The sequence below is a fragment of the Carettochelys insculpta genome, chromosome 1, assembly GCF_033958435.1.
Source record: "Carettochelys insculpta isolate YL-2023 chromosome 1, ASM3395843v1, whole genome shotgun sequence".
Taxonomy (NCBI): domain Eukaryota; kingdom Metazoa; phylum Chordata; order Testudines; family Carettochelyidae; genus Carettochelys; species Carettochelys insculpta.
Window position 1 is genome coordinate 76,121,568 of NC_134137.1, and position 16,170 is coordinate 76,137,737.

The window sequence follows — 16,170 nt, forward strand, 5'->3', positions numbered from 1 at the left end:
AGCTATCTCCATTTTAAGAGAATGAGGAAAATTCCCATTACCTGCTGGTTATAGAATACATTTTGGAATAAAAACTGGTCATTAGTTGCCAATCCTTCCTTGACTTTCAGAATATATTTTCACGGTCATTGTTTTCACATCCTTCCAACTTCTTTAATTCTAAAAGCTTGTTCTTTATATTTCTTTGGAGAAGTCTCATAATTTAGGCACGAGTCATGCGACACTACCCATTAGATTAATTGACGTCTACTGAAGTTAAAGTACACATCAGTCCACAGAGGAACTGCATGTACATCTGATGTGATGAGAAACACCCATTAAAGTCAGTGTGTGAGATTTTCACATTCATTCTACTCACTTTACAGCCTTAGAAACCCAAGATCTGGCTGGTGGAAAAATTTCCCTATTGCACAAACTACAAAAAACAACTACAAACTATTGAGAATTCCCTCACAAGCTCTTAAGTAGGGAGCATGCTGAAGACAAAGATGAGGAGAGAGGATTTTGCTGAGGATGGGTCTTCTGTATCTAATGGTGGGGTGATTCCACACAGTGATATGGTCCATAATATAATCCCAGGAGGGTGGTTTATTCAGAGAGACAAGCTTTTGCATTCTGGGTTTCAAGGTACAACAGAGGATTTCCAGTATGGATGTAAAGAGGTTTTTTGGTCCTGCAGTCTAGAGTTCCACTGTCACTATTATCATCATTTTGAAATGATGTTCCCTTGTCTCCAAGAATAATTCTGATCAGTGTATGTAAAGGTTGAAGTTATTTAAAAGGTGAGATTGATGGGTTGTTTTCAATGAAAAGAAAAACAGAACTGAATGTATAATCTAATGTGTACTAAATATGAAGCAACAAGAAGTCTTATGGCACCTTATAGACTAACAGATATTCTGGAGCATAAGCTTTCGTGGGCAAAGACCCGCTTCATCAGATGCATGAGTTGGGGGATGGTTTCAGAGGGGTATTTAAAGAGTGGGGTCCCAGTAAGAGGGAGGGCCAGAGCTGACAAGGTCTATTCAGCAAGGTGGAAATGGCCCAGTATCAACAGTCCTTATCAAAAGAGGAAAAAACAAGTCAGATCAGAAAGGGGGATATGAGCCTTTGTCAGAGTCTAATGGGGAGATGATAGCACCCCGATCAGGGAAACTGTCTTTGTAAGCTGCGAGCCACTCCCAGTCTCTGCATGATACATATGAAGCCTCTCTCACCAGTCCAAAAATAAATGTTACACTGCTTAAGAAACCCTGTAAAAATCCCTAACCATTCACAGCTAAGGGATGTGATTTTTCTGCTCATGTTGAAAACAGCAATTGTGCACACATTCACTTTCAGTTTCAGCACACAAGAATTAGTAGCAATTGAAGTACTCTGCACCTGGATGAGGAAGAAGGCACACCTGGAAGGTTTACATTTGTGGTTGTTTAGTTCAGCTGCAATCAAATTTTCAGGATAATTAGCAATCTAATTGCACTTGCTAATTAAGAGTCTGACTCAGGAAGCACTTTGACATCAAATTAACTCTACTTAAATCATACCACACGCAGAATTGGGCCCTAATCTAAACTTGTAGCTGTATTTCTACTCGGTCTAAGGCAGTTTATTGTGCTACAGCAAGGGATCTGAAACAAACGATTTCCCAATAACTTTTCTGTGGACTTCTGCAAATTTCTAATTGCTTGTAGGAGTTCATCATAAAATACGTTCAAGAGCATGTTAGAGGGTTTTTTCCCTCTCCCTCCCACTTCCCTGGTCCTTCTCAGTTGAACGGAAAACAGCAATGCCTAAAGTCCAGAGATTCAAACAATTCAATTTTTATTTGGGTTAGCTTCCAGAAAACCTGAATCCATTTTCATTTTCTATTTCTCTTGTTCCCAACTTACCTACTGTTTGTCTCCCAATGTATACAATAATATTTTCAGGTATACTTTAACCAATCATTTTACTGAAATTTAATTTCTTAGATAATCATGTGGCAAAGTGCTACAACCAATTCTAACATATAAGCCGTGTCTACACGTGTACGCTATTTCGAAGTAGCGGCGCCAACTTCGAAATAGCGCCCGTCACGGCTACACATGTTGGGTGCTATTTCGAAGTTGAAATCGACGTTAGGAGGTGAGACGTCGAAGTCGCTAACCCCATGAGGTGATGGGAATAGTGCCCTATTTCGACATTCAACGTCGAAGTAGGGAACGTGTAGACGATCCGCGTCCCACAACATCGAAATAGCAGGGTCCTCCATGGCGGCCATCAGCTGGGGGGGTTGAGAGACGCTCTCTCTCCAGCCCTTGCGGAGCTCTATGGTCACCATGTGCAGCAGCCCTTAGCCCAGGGCTTCTGGCTGCTGCTGCTGCAGCTGGGGATCCATGCTGCATGCAGAGGGTCTGCAACTAGTTGTCGGCTCTGTGTATCTTGTGCTGTTTAGTGCAAGTGTGTCTGGGAGGGGCCCTTTAAGGGAGCGACTTGCTGTTGAGTCTGCCCTGTGACCCTGTCTGCAGCTGTGCCTGGCACCCTTATTTCAATGTGTGCTACTTTGGCGTGTAGACGTTCCCTCGCAGGGCCTATTTCGATGTGGTGCTGCGCAACGTCGATGTTGAACATCGACATTGCGAGCCCTGGAGGACATGTAGATGTTATTCATCGAAATAGCCTATTTTGATGTCGCGACATCGAAATAGGCTACTTCGACGTAGGGTTCACATGTAGACGTAGCCATTGTAACATTCTAACAAATTATATCCAACCTCCTTAATTGTTTTAACCCAGAAAAAATAATTATACAGCACACATAAAGTACTATAGAAAGGCTGAAGCATAGGAATGGAGATATATGACATTCTGTTAATATTTAAAGTGCTGTATGGCTGCTGGTTTGTTCTATTAATAGTGACCTTTCAGTGCCTAAAAAAAGTATATGGTACATAATGGGAGGATATGTGCTCACAGGCATATGTGCTGAACTCTTCTGGTTTATCCTTTCTTTCAGGATCACACAAGAAGATCACAGTAGTTGGAAGTTCACTTCCTGGTCTCTGTGCTGTTGGAAGCTCAGAGTCAACTTGGAGAGAAGGGTGCTGTACGTGGACCTAAGCAATGAGTCATGAAAGAAGATGGTAGAATCTGTAGGCAGTGGGCCATAAGCAGGCAACCGGTTCTGTTGGAAGTTCACATATGAGCTTTAGTGACAAGGTGAGTGCAAGAGGGCACGGTCAGGGGCCTTGTCCTAGGACTAGCTGATGCCCCTTAGCCAATACGGATCAGCAATGAAGCAACCACTGAAATGATCACTGCACACTTGGGTGAAATCAGTTTGGAAATTTTCAAGGCATTTGACTTAATTATCAGGACAAAATGATGTCTGGCAAATCCAGAATACTTTCTCTGATAGTAGAGTGGAGGAGACCTCCCCAGACCACCACAGGCTGACAAGTCTAGAAGATAGTGAAATTATTGGACACAGAACAGCTTGATTATTACTCATCAAAATTATAATGTTGGGCACCCAAAACAATGTAAAGGAGAGAACTGTTAACTACCTGGGCTTCCCACTGGAGAGAAGGAGGAGGCATCCAAATTAATTGCTGATGCCCCTGTAATAAATATCCAGTGCAGTCCCCTATTTCATAGGGACTAGATTTCCTGAAGAAACAGAAAGGGAAGAAGATTTAGAAAGAAGCATCCCCTAAATGCAGTGGGAAATAAAACCTGGGGCTCCTTTTTCCAGTTACTTTAGGCCTTATACATAGAGCCCAGAATAGTCATGGATATTTGTGGATAGTGGAGTTGTAGTGAGTCAGTATGGCCTCCCGCAGACTGAGAGGCAGACGAGGCTGCGCAGAGGCCCTGGTGGGCGGGCCCAGAGCCAGAATACCAGAGGCCCGCCCCTCAGAGGGCAGAGCCCAGGGCTAGAAGAGCCCAGGGCGGGGCTCAGGACTCATTAAAGGCTGGGCCTCCGGGCAGGGAGGACGCACCTGCATGAGCTCCCCGGTGCCAAGGGCAGAGGGCCTGTCGCTGCCCGGCCAGGTCGGAGGAGCAAGCCCCCAGCAGCTCCGAACACCCCCGGATCCAGATGCCCCAGGGGGATTACCCGGACTTTCCGGACCTGCCAGGACCTTCACGCTGGCAAAAACCCCCTGCCTTGAAAGAAGCCCCAGGGGCAGCCTGCCCCAGGATTCCGGCGGATCCCTACAGCCCCCAGGCCCAGGATCGCCTCGGGTCCCCTGTGCTACCGCCGCCCGACTATCCCAATGACATTGAGATGAGTGACTGGCCGGAGCCCCCGAAGGTGGATGACTGGGAGGAGGCCGACCTAGAGGGACCCCCCCGACCAGATGGACTGGGACCTTCTGCCGGCAGAGGTTGAGGTAGGAAGTGGCCCAGGGAACGACGCTCCTGAACCCATGGCAGTGTGTTGCGGTCTGGATCCCCACTGCCGGGGTCATATTTGAGCGACCTCCAGGGCCCCGGGCCGGGTCGCAGTGGAGTGGGAGGGCCTGCGACCCCCTACCCCCTCCTTGACAGGGCCAGCCTGAGGGCTGGGCCTGTGCTTAAATCCTTGTGCTGGGGCCCCGCCCCAAACTGAGGGCTGGGCCTGTGCTTAAACCCTTGTGCTGTTGCCCCGCCCCAAACTGAGGGCTGGGCCTGGGCTAACCTCTTGTGAACTGGTGCCCGCCCTGGACTGAGGGCTGGGCCGGAATTGTATTACTATCGTGAACTGCTGCCCCGCCCTGGACTGAGGGCTGGGCTGGTACTGTATTGCAACTGCAAACGGCTACCCCGCCCTGAACTGGGGGCTGGGCCGGCCGTCTCTACCATATTGCTATTGAGAACTGCTGCCCCGCCCTAGACTGAGGGCTGGGCCTGTATTGTATTGTGGCAGTGAACTGCTGACCGCCCCGAACTGAGTGCGGGGCTGGTGTTCTAACCTCCTTTTTGGTTGCTGCCCATGCTAGGCCAAGGTCTGGGCGTTTCAGTTGAACACTTTGAAGTAGACGCGGGGGAGAATTAGCCTAATGAAGTGCTGAATACTCATCGCAGCACTTCAACAGTAATCTCCCATCACCCTGATTAACATGCCCTCTTCGAAGTTGGGGGCAAGTGTAGACCCAGGCTTAGTGAAAAGTAGCGTATATATATATTTGGAGCACATGGGTGACTTTGCTGGAGGAGAGGAGAAAGTCTTGAAACTACTGTTTCAAGGATTGGATTTTTGTTTGTAGTTTCTTTAGTAAACAAATATGTATTAAAGCAGTCATGCCTCAAAGGACTTGAAAAAATAACATTAATAAACTCAGGCTATGTCTACACACTGTGCTGCTGCCAGCAAGGGCATGTAAATAAGGGCAGTCAACAATACAAATGTCTGCTCATTTGCATAATCATGCACTTCGTTTGCACAGTCAAATGTGATCACTGTCCCAGCAAAGGCTTCTATTGTCACAAAACAAGCCATGTGGACAGAGTTCTGTCAGTTAAAATCCCACTTGTCAGCAGCCCCTTATTCCTGAAAAAAGTGAAGAATGAGGGCCTATCAACAAGGTGCAGGGCTTTCGTCAATAGATCCCTATCTACACAGTTTGTTTTGTGACAAAAGAAGCCTCTGCTGGGACAACAATCTTGCACTATTATGCAAATGAGGGGCACAGCTATGCAAATGAGCATCAATTTGCCTAGTCGAGTATCCTCTTTTGCATGACCTTTCCAGCAGCAGTGCACCATGTAACTAAGGGCATTAAGATCTACATGATTTTAAAAAAGAGAAAATAAAGAAGCTTTACTACGTACAAAAGAGAACAGATACGACACATTTCACATCAAAAGGGGCTTTGCAGATATAATTTAATATACTATCCTTGTAAAGAGTAAACTTGAAATACATACATCTGTTAATGTCTCATCAGTTTAATTTATAATGACCCAGCAAAAACTTTCTAATACTCCAACATGCCCTTGCAAGTTTCAAGGTTACCTACCGACAGATTACAGCTGTCAAAGCTCTATATTGCGCTTATTATGTAGTGTTTTGTTCAGGTTGCCTGTGAAACCATTAGCCTTTCCCTTTGACATTTCTTGTTCTGCATGGCTGAGTGTGTTTATATTACTGTAAACCTCATATTGCTTTGAAGGTAGTTTTAGCAATGTTCAAGTTAAATTAGTTGCTAACAAGTTACATTTATTGAGTTGCTTTTTTTTTTAATAAACCGCATGCAAAATAAATAAATACATGTTATTCACGGAGGTTTCCTTTGAAACACTTTATGCATTATATTATTAATTATAGGGGCAGTTAAAATGTGATCTGGATTCTAAGAATGCAGTTACTATATTAATTCCTACACATTAGAAAAGGATTTTGTGATTTTTTAAAAATGTATTTTACTTATATCTTTGGGGCACAGGAAGAAAAACTCATTTTAAAGGCATATTCACAAGAAAACAATCTCTACAACGCTTCCTATTAGGATCTTAATCGATGATGTGGTTAGTTGTATGACATGTATTATCCAGGACAGTGGACATTTTCTCACTAGCAACTATTTGCTAATAATCTTCACTAACCCAGTAAACTATAAACACAGTATAGTTTAGGTGGCACTAACATATTTTTCTGTAATTCTTCATTCCTTTGCAAGAGGCCAGTAGGTTTAAGCTAATGAAATCCTTAAGTTTTGCACACGCTCTGCCTACATGTCATGATTTCACTATTTGCCTCTGTATTTAGTAGGCAATAATTCACTGTGTTAAATTACACCAAACATACAGGCTGACATAATTTAGCATAATTGATGAGCTGCTGAAAGGCAGCCCCAGCTGAATTAGTTTGCACAGGGAATAGGTCTACTATCTCAAGGTCACGCTGAAAACATTTCTAAAATCACAGTTTACAGAATGTAGTTACTTTACAAAGAAATTGCCACCGTCTTCAACTCTCCGCAAAAACTCTATGTGTCCTGAATCCATTTTCTGTACAGTTAAATGGCACAAGACATAAACAAATATGCAGAAAAATGCAAATAACTTCTTTTATGAAAACATAAAGCTGTCTAGTGAGGCATTAAAGTAGTCATAACAATTTAGCAATGCTTCTAAAATATTAAAATATTACTCAGTGTTTGGCACCAAAATAATGCAGGAGCTTCAAGAACTAAAGAATACATAGCTCCATTTGGTCGATATTTGTCTCATATATACATACATATTTCATAATTTTATGACTTTTGACAGTGCATAAAAATGAGAGGAAAGAAACATAACCAAAACCAGAGACATAGCAACTGCAATCATTTGTAAATCTGTCATGTTTTATCCACCTATGCTAGAAAGGAAAAAACCAAAGAAAGAAACCTTAAGCCTAGAGATTAACAACAGTCTATACAGAGGCTATAATGGGAAATATGCCAGGAGTCATTTAAAATGGTTCCACTCTACTCTGCACTGGTTAGGCCTCAGTGGGAGTATTGCGTCCAGTTCTGGGCACCACATTTCAAGAAGGGTGTGGAGAAATTGGAAAGGGTCCAGAAAAGAGCAACAAGAATGATCAAAGGACCAGAGAACATGACCTATGAAGAAAGGCTGAAAGAATCGTGCTTGTTTAGTTTGGAAAAAAGAAGATTAAGGGGGGGCATGATAGCAGTTTTAAGGTATCTAAAAGGGTATCATAAGGGCGAGGGAGAAAACTTGTTTTTCTTGGCCTCTGAGGGTAGAACAAGAAGCAATGGGCTTAAACTGCAGCAAGAAAGGTTTAGGTTGGACATTAGGAAAAAGTTCCTAACTGTCAGGGTGGTCAAATGTTGGAATAAATTGTGTAGGGAGGTTGTGGAATCTCCATCTCTGGAGATATTTAAGAAAAGTTAGATCTATCAGTGATGGTCTAGATGCTACTTGGTCCCACCATGAGGGCAGGGGGCTGGACTTGATGACCTCTCAAGGTCCCTTCTAGCCTGAGCATTCTATGATTCAATGAAAATAGTTTATTTTTAAAGCAATAGGAACTTTAATGTGAGTGGTGTCTTTATTAATAGTAAAGGTGGATGAACAACAAAAAAGACTCATTATTTCTGCGAATGAAATCCCACAATTCAGTTTGACTTATAGGTTCATGTGAGAAATGTTATTTCAGGTTTCAGCATATATTGTTTTTGCAAACCCAGGGAGAAGAAGACACTCTTAGTTTCTGTATAGTTAATTGATGTTTTCTTTTTTTGGTTCTTACATGGGTATTACTACCCAAAAAGTGGATTGGACATTAGTCATACCTCCTCACATTAAGCCACATGTGCTTTTTTGAGGTAATACCGTAAGAAACATGAACTCCTTACTTCTAACTAGCAGTGGATCCCATGCCTGTTGGACTGTCCCCATTTTGCTCCTCTATCCTTCCTGTGGTCTGCATCTCATGACCCTCTCCAGCTGAGCTCAACCAGTGCTTGGCATTGAACTCACTCCCAATAATTTATTCCCTTTGTTATCATCCCCAGCTACCCAAAGCATATTGAAACAAACATGCTTGAACCTACAGGTGCTGCAAAAAACAGCCATTGCACTGGAATGCCCAGCAGTTATTATTCCTTGACTTGGGCCCACCCTGACTGTGAAATGTTTGAACTCCTGGTCCCCAGAAAGTCAATAACTCAAAATCCAGTGTGTGATAAGGTATGTCCTGCCAGATCCCACTTTATGTTGCTTCCTTAATTGAAAATGGTCACCATAATTAAAAAAATATATGTCTCCAAACATATTGTATGCCTTTCTGATTGTATCCATATACTTAAATTAGGCAGGGCTTCTCTCCAGATTGGCACAGACCTGAATAGATATGGAAAGCAGTCTCCCAATTTTCCTATTTTCTATGTACCATAGGCTATTTGGGCAACTCCTTATCCTGTTTGTGCTTTCCCAGTTAGCTTACAACCAACACCACACTGCAAAAGGGATAGTATGTCCTTGCATTCCCCTCTAAGTATTTCATCCTTGATCACACTAAGAAGGTGACCTTTCATGGGGTCACCCATCCCAGCATAGCCATATTCGAGATATCATTGTTGCTTCAGCAGCATCCCCTCCTCCCAGGAAGGTCAATTGTATTGAAGGAGGTTATGTGTCCTGTAGACCAGTGAGTTGATATGTGCCCAGGGATTTCCACCACAAGCCTGCGTCTCTCACCCATGCAGGGGGTGTTCCCCTGAAATGTAGAACCGATGTATCAACCATGGATGTCTGAAGGTGGCAGAACGGCAGATTACCTTGCAGCTGCTGTGCACCATTAGTATGCCCTCTAGGAACTCAGCCTCCAGATGGGTCTGATATGGATACTGGGACCCTCATTCCTAGTCCTGATCTTTTTATTACCCAAAAGCTTAACTCTCACCCCTCAGGTAAACTCCTGTTGTGACATTTTGCACCTGGACCCCCAGTTTCCCTGTGGCCTGTGCAACCACCACACATTGTCATAATGTAAGGCGGGATATCCACTGCACAGTCTGTCCTACCTCACTCTGTATCACAGCATACTCACCCTGGGACAGCCTCACCCACCATTGCCTGAGCTCAGTGTAGAGGAACACCCTGATTATGGCAACCCAATATCCACTGAAAGCCCTGCAGTGCTATGGAAACCACCTCAGAAACAATGTATTTGACCAATATCGGAGAGGTAGCTGTGTTAGTCTGTATCTTTGAGAACAGGGTTCTGACTATCCCATCACTTGATCTAATACATTATTTGGCATAATATACTGGTAAGGACTTTTCCACCCATGTCCTTGTAACAACACTTACCCCTGGTGTGGAGAGTTCAACTCTGGGCCACTATTTATCTCATCACCCCTACTAGTACAACCCTGTACTGTATTTGTTATCCACTCTTCTAGCAAAGTTACATTTCTCGCCATGCTAATCTGGCCACAGAAGGAAGAAAGCGGAATCCTACTCCCCAGGCCTCTGATAACAACAGGGTGGGGATGAGAAGGAGCTAAACTGTATCATTCTCACTCTAGTTGCCTGGTAATATGATCTCATTCTGAGCAATTGTGCCAGCTGACTCAGCCTCCCTATTTCTCCCTGTTCTTGCCCTTCTGCAGCCACATGGAGCCATGCAGAGCAGCCTTCCTGGTAACCCTTCCTCCCTTCTGTTGTATTGCCTACTGCACGGAGAAAAGGGTTTACTCCTTCCAGGTGTTGAGTCAATGCTGCAAAGTTGACCATCTTCTTGCAGCAGTTCCTTATTTTGCTCACTCTGCCCCTCCCCAACCATAAAGCACTCTTGCCATCCTCAGCCTGGACAATGCTCTCTCCCACATTTTTAGGGGGAGCATCATTGTCAAAAAGGGCCAATCCATGCCCAGGCTAAGTCTCAATTTAAAGCTAGCCAGAGCTAAGCAATTTGAAAAAAATGGCAAATTATTTATAGCACCACCTGCATTTGCCTTATTCCAGAAACAAGCTATTTTCTCATCAAGAGTCCCAGCAGTGGAGGACCTAACAGTGACTAGCACTACAAGAAACAGCTAGGATGACATCTCTGACTTTAGCACTAAAGCTATTGTGGATGACATATACTATCGTAACCTAGATAGAGTGCTAAAAACACTCTGTAGAGATAGACTGTAGTTGTCAGGGGACAAAGCCATAGTAAGTGTGAAGTGTACAGAATGTTAACTGAGTCTAAGGTCACATTAAACAATCGACCCAGCAGCTGTGCACTTTGGTGTTTGGTTTTGATCACTTGTTTCTCTGAGAACAGTCCAAATGCCATAATTAGAAAGACAAGGATGAACTTTACAGTTCCAAGCTGCACTCCTGGTTTTACTTAGTGCAAGATGACCACTCTTGTCAACTAATGTGGGAGAATCTCCCTCTAGACATATTAGCTAGTGAGTTCAGAGCCCGAGAAGTGGTTGGAAGGCTGTACGTGGCTCTACATTGGCATGTCTCATACTGTTTCATCTGCAAAAATACACCACAGGTTACATGAGGAGACTGGGAGGGAGAGCCACAGGAGGGGAAAGGCCATATATAATTAAAAAATAACCAGCTGAGCTCATTTGCTTTCTACTTTAATGTTTTGCCACTTAAAAAAATCTCCATTGAGCTGAAGCTCCTCACGGCTATCCGAGTAAGTACTAGTTGAATAATTCAGAATTTGTGAGTTATTTGATGAATCCTACCTCTTTTTCAGTTTGTATGTGTTCTGTGATCATAGTGTTGTTTCTAAATGGATTTGATATTGAAAATTATTCACCAGAAATTGTCTGAAAATAATTCTTGGTGGCCTCCTTATGATCACTAAGTAAAAACTATTTTCAGAAATTGTGCTGTGAATAATAACTCTGATTATTTGGAATCTGAAATTCAAGCTGGTTTCTTTGACCTAAAAGTCATGGTGTTTTTCTCTGTTTGTGGAAGCACATAAGCAAAGGGGTTATTCTGGAATGTAGTTTTTGTGGCAACTGCTCAGCTAGAGCCATTCTGAAATTCACATTGTTATTATTTATTTGTATGAAGCTAGCATTCTTAAATCCCAGCCATTGACCAAATTGTCTTGTCCTATGTGCTACACACAGATAAGAAAAAGATGACCCCCATCCCAAAAAACACTTACATTGTCAATAATCTGAAATATTTACATAAAAAATACTGTTTTCACAAAACACATTTTTTTGGAATACACAAGGAAAAGAAACATAGGGACATAGTAGCCGCGTCTACACGTGCATGCTATTTCGAAGTAGCAGCGGCAACTTCGAAATAGCGCCCGTCACGTCTACACGTGTTGGGCGTTATTTCGAAGTTGAAATTGACGTTAGGTGGCGAGACATCGAAGTCACTAACCCCATGAGGGGATGGGAATAGCGCCCTACTTCGACATTCAACATCGAAGTAGGGAACGTGTAGACGATCCGCGTCCCGCAACATCGAAATAGCAGGGTCCTCCATGGCGGCCATCAGCTGGGGGGTTGAGAGACGCTCTGTCCAGCCCCTGCGGGGCTCTATGGTCACCTTATGCAGCAGCCTGTAGCCCAGGGCTTCTGGCTGCTGCTGCTGCAGCTGGGGATCCATGCTGCATGCACAGGGTCTGCAACTAGTTGTCGGCTCTGTGGATCTTGTGCTGTTTAGTGCAAGTGTGTCTGGGAGGGGCCCTTTAAGGGAGCGACTTGCTGTTGAGTCCACCCTGTGACCCTGTCTGCAGCTGTGCCTGGCAGCCTTATTTTGATGTGTACTACTTTGGCGTGTAGACGTTCCCTCGCATCACCTATTTTGATGTGGTGCTGCCCAAAGTCGACGTTGAACGTCGACGTTGCCAGCCCTGGAGGACGTGTAGACGCTATTAATCGAAATAGCCTATTTCGATGTAGCGTGCACATGTAGACGTAGCCAGTGACAGCCAAAGTGCTTTTTATTTAAAATATGTACATATTTGACCAAAAACCCCTTCCATATTAATTCTGCTGTGTGTAAGATAAACCGTGAGGGCTTTCCTAATGTAATATTGCTTTGTCAAAAAAAATTTAAATTAAGTGTAGCTTGACTGGGTCACACACCAGAAAGTGCAGACTGTGGAGTACATGTTTCCATTTACAGGTCAGGAATCTTTATGAGGTGCTTTTTCTGGATGCTGGTGTTTAGCAATGCTGAAAGTCAGGTGCACATCTTGAGGTATAGGAGACTGAAGTAAAAGTGCTGTAAGATGAGGTGATAGAATTTACATTTGTGAAGCTCACCTATAAATGAGTTTGGAAACAAACAGGAAAACTGAGATAATCTATAAGTCCTCAAGGCTTTCCAAGGTAAAATGGCCTACAGATAAAAGAAAAATGAAACAACAACCACAAACAAAAATGCTGGCAGGAAGGACTGCAAAAGGAAGGATGAAGTTCAGGACCTGAACATTTGGGAAGTTGTCTCAGATTTAAATAAGGGGAAAGCTGAATACAAGAATGTTCTAAAATAAAAATAGATCCCGCATCAGTACTGAGATTTCCTTTTTCAGGTTCAGTTGTAACGTTAAAACAAACTACTTTTACTAACACTGAGGGGAAAGTATTAATAATTACATCTATGGAAATGTTTATGTACAAAACAACTCTAGAAAATGAACCTTTAAGCACATTTGGGTAGAGTAAAAGACAAACCAGACTGTCTCTATGTAACAGAATAAATGCAAATAAAATCAGTGACAGAACATTTTAATCTCCTTCGCAGCACATTTATAGACTTGAAAATTGACATTCTCAAGCATAAAACAAACAAAGTAGAAACAAAAAACAAACCTTCCCTGCCTCCTCTCTTACCCTTCCTCCCAAAAATACCACCATCACAAACAGACTAAAATGTGAAACTGCTGAGCTGGAATTCTTATGTAAATTTGACACCATCACAATGGGTCTAAATAGAGACTGGGAATGGCTCTCTCATTACAATAAGTACTTTTCCACTTTAGGTATTTTCACCTTCTTATCCACATCTATCCTGGCTGAATTAGCTCTGATTTAACATTCTCATCTCTGTATCCGACTATCAGTTCCTTTTACATTTACTTCGTGCATCTGATGACATGAACAGTAATTCACAAAAGCTTATGCCATAATAAAATTGCTGTTCTTTAAGGTGATTATTGTTGTTGTTGTTTGTTTGTTTACTCGTTTTTGTAGAAGAGAAAATCCCATACCTTAATGGAAATATTAGCTGGATAATTCACTACCATCAGTAGGGTGATTCTATTCACTGACTCCAGCTCTGGGGATACACAGTTTAAGAATTTCCCCAAGGCTCTTGTATACTGCACTAGCCTGGGCATGGGCTCAAGGGCAGTCCACCAGCCAGGTATTACCAAAGTCCAATGCAGTCCAGCTACACCTCTCACCTGTGAGAATATTCCCAACATGCCTCCTGTGCTGAAATCTGCATAAGTGCTGGTTTATGTCAGCTTTATGCAAGATGGAGACACTTCTGAAATCCCTAGGTGAAAAAATATGGCTTCTTTCTATCTTTTTCATGTCAGGGAAGGATTTGAAAAGGAATGGAGGGGAGTATGGAACAAAACTTAAGTCTTTTATCATCTCTATGGCCAAGGCTGTTGCCATGCTGAAGTACGATTATACTGCATTTGGACAAGCAGAGTTCCCATGTAACTGTTGCAGTAGGGAACAGTATTTACCAATACATAAACTGTGTGGTTTTCATCTTGCAACCCAAGAATGACAATGTTGGGAGATCCTCAGTGGAACAGGCCAATTCATACATGTCACTTCACCACCACACAGACTCCTCTTGTCCCTGAACCCATAGTTCTTAAAGAAGCCCTGCTCCCAGTCATTAGCAAAAGCTAGTGCTCCCAGAAGCCTGCGAAGATGGGACTCCAAAGTGTGTGAAGGTAGAAAGAAGGGTAAGTTAATACTAGCCAGGTCAACATGTAATAAACTCAAAATGTATATAGTCCCACAACTAGAGGGGTGAGTGAGAAATTGGGGAATCTAATTGTTTTCTCTATTTCAGCACCAAAAATGTTAAATGTTATACATACAGAGAGACAGATAGAGACTCAGCAATAGGAAATAGCAACACCTTTTCACAAATTAATTTCTAGCACAGAAGTAGCCACTTTTTGGAAATTAGACTGGTTAACATTTTTAAAAAAATTCTATTAAAATGGTGGAATTTTAAATAGGGGTGGAAGGGACCCCAGGAGGTCATCAAGTCCAGCTCCCATTTCCACCCAGTTTTCTGAAAATGCTTTTACTTTGTTCCTGAAACATGCCTTGGTTATATTGATAATGTAGCATAAGATCCAAATCATGGAACTCAAAAGAGAGGACATACAAACCTTGTCAGGAGAAGTATCTTGCTCTAAGATAATTTTTGGACAATAGCAGAGTTAGTCCCCTTTCTTGAAATCATGTAGTCATGTGGTATACTACTGTTCATAGTCCTATTAAAAACACAAAAATAGAATTAAGCAGGTGTGGAAATGCTTGCTGGTTTGGATCTATAGTGTAATATAAGGTTTTGCAGAGGGAGTAAGTGACTGTAATTTAGAAGTGTTTAAATGAGTCCTAGGATTAAGTTATCTCAACGTGAGGTTACTGAGCAGTATCAAAATGTAAAGTTCACCACAATGTAAAGTTCACCACACGCAGGGAAATCATCCTGATTTTTCCCAGAAATTTGATGGCAGGATTTTGCAAAGGGCTGTTCCTGTAAAATTCCAAGATAGTGCATCATCATGGTTGGCATTCATATTTCTATTTGGGTATGGTTAGATGAAAAAAAAAATCAGACCTGTTTTGTGCTAATGTCAAAAATATTCTTCTTCCATGCCCTGAAAGCAAAACCTACAGTAATATAATAAGCATAAAACAATTATTTTATAACCTACTGCTATTGCCTTGGATGAAACAGTTTCCATGCTATTCTGATAACCATTTCCATGACATTCTTACAAGCAGACTTGAGACTTACCCTTTAAAAAACATGACCCTTATGTCATTGCATTTTCACATTTGTGTGTCATAATGAATAAAGCCTTTGTAGTGACTACTTCTTTTTCTCCTTAATTAACAACACCACAAAGTTCATGATTTATAATCTAGAGAGATTGTTATTAACCTTTCTAAAAATTGGCTGCACACATTGTGTATGCTATTGTCAATGTCACGTTACAGAATTAACTACTGTTATGTTCATTTCAGTGAATTTACCACTCTCCCATAAATTAATAGATAAAGAATTCATATGTTAAAATAACATAATGAAACCATGGAGCTTCTAATTTCAGATGACATTTTGATAAATTGAAATTCTAATTACTTAAATTTTTGGTCAGGACTGATATTGGGCAGACACTATGGTGTCTTTAATACAGAAACTACATCTTTACATTAGCTCCACAGAAAGGGGAAGGGTATTATTTACCAGATCTGACAGGGCAGTACAGCAGAGTTATGTTCCGCTTGTTTTTCTTATCAGAGTACAAGTTCAACACCATGGCAAAAATTAAATTTAGTTCAGTATCTGACCTAAGCAATAAACACGTCACTGTTTATTGTGTAAACACGTCATGGTAGGTGAAAGAAATTTCATTGCTGATCTTGGCTGCATTTCAGCTCACATATTTACCTTATTTGTCAAGAATGCCTGTAATAAATTTACTTTGTCCTGGTACCA